We start from the raw sequence: 8,429 nt of genomic DNA on the forward strand, positions 1-8,429 counted from the left end.
ACTGACCCTTCCATGTGATTTCTCCATAAAGGTACTGGGGGACCTTTACATGGTGTCTACAGACCATTTAGAACATAAGACATATATTCTGGTTTTCTTAAACCTTAGCCTTAAAACAAGTCAAGTATTATTTTTCAATCAATAGATCTTTTGTAGTTGTTTTAGATTTACAGAAAAATGAGCCAACAGCACACTGAGTAACCATGCACACTTTCTCTCTCACACCAGCACAGCTCCCTCTAGTGTTAACACCTTGTTAGTGTGCTACAACTGCTAAATATAAGTCAATGCAGAAGTATCATTAATTAAAGGCCACATTTTTCATTAAGGATCACTCTGTATTACAAAGTTTTATGTTCTTTAGTAACTGCACGTGCCCTCTGTCACAGTGGCTTGTAGAAAGCTCTCATTGCTCTACCAGTACCCTGAGCTCCACCTATTTATTTCTGCCCAATCTGCTCTCACTCCCAGGGCCCCTAGTAACTATCTGTCTTTCAACAGTCTCTGTAGGTTTGGTAAGTATATAGTCTTCTCAGGTTGACTTCTATGTATCCATGTGCATTTAAGCTTCTTTGACCTCTTTTCATAGCTTGACAGATATTGTTTTAGTGATGAATATTCTATTGTGTGGAATGACTGTTTAACTACTCTATCGTGCATTTTATCACTTTTAATTTGTGGCAACTGTAAAAAGATTTCTAAAAACTTTGTGAACAGGCATTTGTTGACAAAATAGTCAACTTGACCTGAAACCTGAGCATATGTTTCCTTGACTTCATGGCAACACTATAGTAAGTTTTGCTCCCACATGGCAAAATCTGTTTTTCTAGGACAGGATGCCAGTGTGCACTCCTTTCACCATGGAGTGGGTGGCTCCATACCCTCAGCATCAGTGGGCAATGTCCATGCTTTGGATTTGATTCACTGCAGGGCAAGATACTCTCTTGCTACCTTCATCTGTAGTTCCTTCGGGGTGCATAGTGTTAACACCTTTTCCTGTGCTTACTCAGTAGTGTGTGCTTCACTTTTCTGCTGCTCTGCTCAAAAATCAAGCACTCTATTGAGTAAAATAGAGAGAAGATATACCCTTCTTGTTCCTCAGTCTAGTGAAATATTCAGTTTCCTCCATTTAGTATAAAGTTAACTACCTGTTTGACATGCATAGCTTGTATTCTGCTGATATGTTCTTTTTATTTCTAGTTTACAGGTGGCTTCTGGAAAAGATGAAAATGATTTATGTATCTATTTTTAAAGGTATTTTAAAAATAGTACACATGATTATGCCCTACATGGAAGCAAACTAGGAAATCATGTGAACTACCAATGAAGGATGAGCTGCAGATCCATGTGAGCCAAGGCAGTAACCAGTTCATCAAATGATTCCATCACAGCTTTGTGAGCAATGTGTGCCTTTTTAATCAATAAGAGGTGCATCTGTAATTGGATAGCTAAGACAATGCATATCTGAATGGTATTTGCTGATTCTCATGTGTTTATTGGTTGGTTCTAAGGCTGTTCTTTTCTTTTTCTCTCATCCATCACAGGACGTTGCTGTTTTATTGAGAGAGGATGTACTTGAGTCTTTTCTATTCGCCATTGGCTCATCTGCTCTTCCCATGAAAGTTGCTTTCTTTCCTGATGCTCCTATGTGTGACTATTTTCATCTTTTTCATGTAGAGTTTCTAGAAATGACTTCGCTGTTAGTGACTTAGACTTCACAAATAGTGTTGTTTAGACCTGCTTTGGAGTCATTGATTATTTTCTAAAATTAGACTTTTGAACTTGTTGACATTTCAACCATTTCAGAATCTTTGGATTTAGGAGTTCATCTGTAGGAGAGGAGACTTTTGGAGTCAAATTTATATTTTATTCATAGTTTTCATGTTTATAAGCAAAAAATTAATGAATGCATCTGTTGAGATGAGGACCTCATTTTAAACCTATATGGAAAGTCACTGCCTCTTGAGGGCTTAATCCCCAGATCTACTAAGGAAGGAGAGAGTAAGCTTCAGGAACAACGGTACCCAACAAAACACTCCTACTGGTGCTGCATGGACTGACAACTGAGTCAGTCAAGGCCATTGGTTTCTGGTCTGCCTTATACATCAGAGGCATTCAGGTTTTGCTTAAAGCATTCTTCATTTGGGTCTTGACAGTTATTTGTGCTCTCCAAAGGTGCTCTGTGTCTGTCCTTCACTGTGATGCTGTGGTACACCATCCCTATGGTCTTTATCCACTGCACAGGTGCCCTGTGTCTGTCCTCCATTGTGATGTTGTTATATACCATCCCTGTGATCTTTGTCCTCTCCATAGGTGCTCTATGTCTCTCCTCCATTGTGAGACAGCTGTCAGGTGAGGAACTGTGTGTCCGTCCTCCATTATGATGCTGTGGTAGACCATCCATGAGATCCTTTTCGCCTTCACAGGTGCTCTCTGTCTGTCCTAGACTGTGATGTTGTTGTGCACCATCCTCTCGGGCTCTGATAGTTGCAACTGCTCCCTCCTTTCAGGGTCCAAAGTAACTCAGTCAAGAGAAATATGATCCCCTCAAGATGGGAACAGAATGGCTTCCCTTCTCAGTATTGTCTTGTCACATACCTCCTGACACACCAATTCTGCCAGGTGCCCAGTGGATTTAAGGTTTGGGAATAACAGTGAGTTTATTCATTGTGAAGGTTGTCTGTGTTACCTTTCTGTAGTGGCACTGGCTTCTCTTACCCTCCAGGGATTTAGGGTAAGATCTGTGTTCTGTTTCCTGTTTTTCTCTGTGTAACTTTTCTGTCCTGTCCTTATTCCCAGCTACCCTTCACCCATTTTTGGCTTCCCAGGCCTCTTTCTCTCTTTGGAATACATGTTTTTGTTACCCTGATTCACTACATCTATAGAGCCACACAGAGGAAGCTTTATAGCAGCTGTTTCACCCTGGGCTGAGCTAGAACTTGATTTTGTTTATAGGGCAGTGTCATTTATTCATAACTTATCTTATTGACTCATATGCCCTGACTAGCACTTAGATAAACTGTTGTCAAGGTCAGATTGTAGTGATGGTATATACCCCAAATTCCAGCATTTGAGACACATAAGGAGTTTTGAGGCTATTGTGGGATACATTCAGAGTGAGATTCTGTCTCAAAAAACAAAGAAATCATTGTTCTTAGAATATCAATTTTACTATACTCACAATTGACATGATTTAGCAAATATACTAGAGGACATGCTGTGTCTCAGAGTAAATTTATTTACTTTGAAGGAATCTAGCAGCTTTTCAAATAACAGCACAGTAGGAGGATACTGCTTATGATCCTTGTCACTCTGGTATAGTCAATCTTATTGCTTTTCCCATAGCTTTCCTTCTTTCCTTCTCTTCCTTTTCCTCTTATTTTGAGAGAGAGTGTCATCAAGCACGCTGGCCTTGTTTACTTGTACACTCACTATATAGTTGAGGATGATCTTAGACTCTTAGCCTCCTCTGTGTATTTCCTGAATGACAAGATTGTGGACATGTGCCATCATGCCCTGCTTTATGCAGTGTAGGAGACTGAATCCTGTCTTGTGTATGCTGGACAAGCACTCTACCAACTGAGTCACATCATCAGCTAAAAGTCAGGTATACTTATATTTGCATTTAAATGGTTGCAATGTATATCTTTGTGTCTTTAATTCATACAGGCTAATGGTGTTGAACACTTTGTTGGGTGCTTGATAGACATTCATATATATTCTTCAATACTGGTGCAAACATTCATTTATTTTTTTAAAATTAAAAACTGTTTATCTATATTTTATGTGTATAAATGTTTTCCTGCATGCATGCATGTGTGTGGACCTCATCAATACCTAGAGTTTAGAACTGGCCTCAATTTCCTAGGAACTACAATTAAGGATGATGGGGAAAAAAATAGATTCTCAGGGAAATCAGCCAGTGTTAGTAACCAGTAAGTCATCTTTCCAGCTACTCATTTACTTATCTTTAACTTTTTAAAGTTTTTTTTTTATATTTCTCACATAATGCTTTTCTAAATATGTATTGTAAATATTGTCTCAGACTGGAGATCATTTAGTTTCTTAATAATGTATGTAGATGTGACTTATAGGATACTTTTACAAGGCATGTTCTGTCTTAGTTTATGTTTTGGTTTCTCTTGATTTTCCTGGAAAAACTTTTTCAAGTTCATAGCTAAAAGTAACAAGGTTTGTGCATGAAGCACACACCCTTGTACACTCAAGTACTCACTGCAGTTTAAAGGTTGTCTTTACTGCCTGGAAATACAACATTGACATTGTTGGTTATTTCTCCTGAGTATGCCCTAGCACACTGTTTTCTGTTTTCTTATATGCAAGTCTTTGTTGAGGGCTCATCTGACTAAATGGAAAGAACTTTGGGTAATTAAAAATATCCATGGTTGGTTTTTATATAACACAGCTTCTTCAGAAAAGAATTGTTTTATACATGGGGAAGTAAGAGTAGCATATTATGGAAAAGTACCCCCTTTAAATGATTCATAATAAAATGATGAAAAAATTGTAGTTGGGTTTGGACATCATATTCTAAGTACCTAGGAAGTCAGAAAGATGAGAATTTTGCAAGTCTATGCAAATATATTTTTAGCATCCCACTCTAGGTTCTCTTCACAGTGGGATATGTCCCAGACTCTAGATGGAGAGGAAGCCATATATAGGCTGTTTTGTCAAAGCTTCAAGTTATTGTTCCCTTTTGACCCTTTTTCTTATCTTGACCTTGAATACACCTTAACCCCAAATACAGAAGTGAGCAGCTTTCTCTAACAAATGGTTATTGAATGTTTTCTAAGTGTCAGCTATGGTCAAAAACATAGTCCATGATCATGAGGAAATATTTTAGCTTTTATATTCACCTTTGATATATATCTACTGTTCTCTATCCTTGAGTCTAGGAAAGTCTGTGTCTCATTTGGTGTCAAGTTAATTTCTCATCTGCCTTGTGACACTTTTCCTCATCAGTTTTTTCCTCTTTCTACATTTTCCAAATTTTGGCAAAATTTCTAAATTTTTACACCATTTCTTTTAAAATTGATACCTATGGCTCTTTCTTAATTCCATGTGTTAGTTCATGAAATGTCATTAACTGTAACTATTTGCTATAATATATTTGCCTAAGTAGATGCCAAAGAAATCAAGCTCCAGAAAAAGTATATTATACCAAGGCAGATTAGAATTGAAGATAAATAGTATCTTTTGAAAATGCTGTGTGTAATAGTGAAGATATACTTATATACTTAAAGACATTCTATCAAACCTTCTCAACCCATGGTAAATGCTTTTCCTTCTCTTCTTCACATCAATATGTCCTCTTTACCCTATAGTCAATGCTGTCAAAACTGGAGATGATATGGGGCAGCAGCTCATTACTTTGGAAATTTTCGGGAAGGAATAAAGTTGAGATGCACTCTATAGTTTTCTTCTATGAGCATATGTTAATACTCATTTAACAACAATCTTCAATTTTGCGTTTTCTAGCACCATTTACACCACAACATAACTTGGTTTACAAGCTTTAAAACGGTGTGCATCCAGCCTAGGCTCCTTTCATACAACACCCCAATGACTTTTGTGAAGATCTATTGTCCCGGCAGTTTACCTGGAAGTTCTTTCTGGAAAAAAAAATCTATAACAATCTGACAAGGACTGTTAGTTACAATTAGCACAAGTACTATCTGACCCAAAACAAAGGTTGTCCTGAAAAAAATTTGAGAAAAAGACTAAGAATTCAAACACAAAGATAGCAAAACTAACACCACAACATTATAGTATGTAATATGTGGTTCCACGTTCAGTCTTGCTGCTAGGGTGTGTGAATTCAGCTCAGGCAGATTAAATAGGAGAGTGCTAGTCTAAAATCCAGTCTCTTCCCCACTGGGGCTTGAGGGAGGGTCGGGGGTGGTAGAACATAGCCTAAGATGGGAAACCCAGCCCAAGTGAGAAACAGTGCAGGCTGAGGCCAAGGAGGCAAGGGTTCCCAAACTACCAGATGTCTAGTTGCCACTGGGATACAAGTGGAGCCAGGACCAAGGGGGTTATACATGCTAGTGAAGAGCCTAGAGCTATTAAAAACAACAATCATGAAATTCTTAGGCAAATGGATGGATCTGGAGGATATCATCCTGAGTGAGGTAACCCAATCATAAAAGAACACATATGATATGTACTCACTGATAAGCAGATATTAGCCCAGAAATTTAGAATATCCAAGATACAATTTGCAAAACATGTGAAACTCAATAAGAAGGAAGACCAAAGTGTAGATACTTCACTCCTTAGAATGGGGAACAAAATACCAATGGAAGAATTTACAGAGACAATGTTTGGAGCTGTGACAGAAGGAAAGACCATCCAGAGACTGCCCCACCTGTGGATCCATCCCATATACAGCCACCAAATCCAGACACTATTGCATATGCCAGAAATATTTTGCTGAAAGGAGCCTGACATAGCTCTCTCTTGTGAGGCTATGCCAATGCCTGGAAAATACAGAAATGGATGCTCACAGTCATCTATTGGATGGAACACAGGGCCCCTAATGAAGGACCTAGAGAAAGTACCCAAGGAGATAAAGGGGTCTGTAACCCTATAAAAGGATCAACAATATGAACTAACCAGTAACCACCACCCCCCAGAGCTGTGTCTCTAGCTGCATATGTAGCAGAGGATGGCCTAGTCGGCCATCAGTGGGAGGAGAGGCCCTTGGTCTTGGGAAGATCATATGCCCCAGTACAGGGTAATGCCAGGGTCAGGAAGTAGGAGTGGGTGGATTGGGGAGCAGGGCAGGTGGAGGGTTCAGAGGGCTTTGGGGATAGCATTTGAAATGTAAATGAAGTAATATCTAATAAAAATGGCTTAATAAAAAAAATGAAGCTGCACTTCCCGTGATACATAACTCTTTGTGAAAGGAGGACCACTTCTTTCTAAAACCCTTAAAGAGACTGTGTTGGACACTCAGGGTTTGTCATCCTATGCATTAATGCAGCTGTGGCAGAGGCTACTAGTCATTTAATGCCCTAAATATCTCTTCTCATCACATGTTGAAAACATCTCTCCTCATGCCTCGCTTTGAACTCCAGAGACGTTCTGATGTAGTGGAGCAATGTGACAACACCCATCCTGCACACATTGCAATGCCCTGTAACATTTTGGATCTCTCCTTGTGGCATAGAATTTGAGTCAATAGATGAATGCTTATTTTATTTTCTTATCTCTTTAGAGATAGCTTAGGGCTTTTTTGGGGGTAAGGTTTCCCTGAAGTTTGGAAGTGTTGAAACCCATTGTCAATTCAATGGCCATCAATGCAGGCGCTTTGCTTCTTTTCATGCTCATTAAAATCACTTCACAAAGAAAACACATGCCAGTGTTTTGTCTTTGGCTCTACTTTCAAGGAATACAGATTAAGATCTTAGGACAGAAGAAGCAAATGACTTGTTAAGGGGGAGGAGGGTATTGGGCTAATGGAAATCCTTCCACCCACAAGGAACAATCTGAAACAATCACTTCCTTTCTAACGGGGAAAATAATAGAGCTGTACTCAGTATGAGTAACAGAGAGACTGTTCCTTGATGAACCTAATTCTTAGACACCAAGAAATGTAAAAAAAAAAAAAAAAAAAAAAAAACAAAAACAAAAAAACAAACAAACAAACAAAAAACCTTCAATATTTTTTTATGGATCTTAAGAGAGATGGAGAGAAGGAGGTAGAGGATCAGTCAACAGGATAAGAGCCTTCCAAACCATCAAAGACTCCAGCTGGTATTGGATCCCATGAGGAGAAAGTACTATCACAGCAGAGACATTGGAGGGTAGGGAAACCTGTTTTACTTCCATATTGTTGACTGTATAAAACTATTTTTATGAGAATATTGAAGACTAGGTGGGGGTTGGGAACATACTTTTTACACTCAAGTTTTCATGGTTTTGTATCTTATATAATTACTTAATTGCAACTAAGAAAAGGCATATTGCATGATGAGAATAGGGAGAAAACTGTGGTCATAAACTATTTTTTTCTACCATAAAGACACATGAATCTGTCTTTATCGCTTCAGACAGGTACTGGTACCATCCTGGGGAAGCTGGGCTGTGAATTTCATGCATAAGCCTGGCCTTTGGGTTTCTCTTGTTGATAATTCTAGCTACTGCTCCTTCTAAATACCTATCAGCAGCTTTCACCCAATCTTAGGTCTGTAGTTTTTTTCCTGTTCTGAATGGTTTTAGCCGTGCACCTGATCACCACTGGTGGCTTTTGTACCTTTTGGTTGCAGTCATTTCTATAAAAACCACAGGATAGTTCTGGGTTGAGCACAGTGTGGTGGTCTTTTTATGAGAGAGGGATTATCTGCTACTAGAGTGCTGAAGCTATCTATGAGGCCCAAGCTCCCTGAGGAAAAGCTCAGAAGATTTTG

This window comes from Mus caroli, unplaced genomic scaffold (genome assembly GCF_978045245.1).
Source record: "Mus caroli unplaced genomic scaffold, Mus_caroli_1 scaffold_1, whole genome shotgun sequence".
NCBI classification, from domain to species: domain Eukaryota; kingdom Metazoa; phylum Chordata; class Mammalia; order Rodentia; family Muridae; genus Mus; species Mus caroli.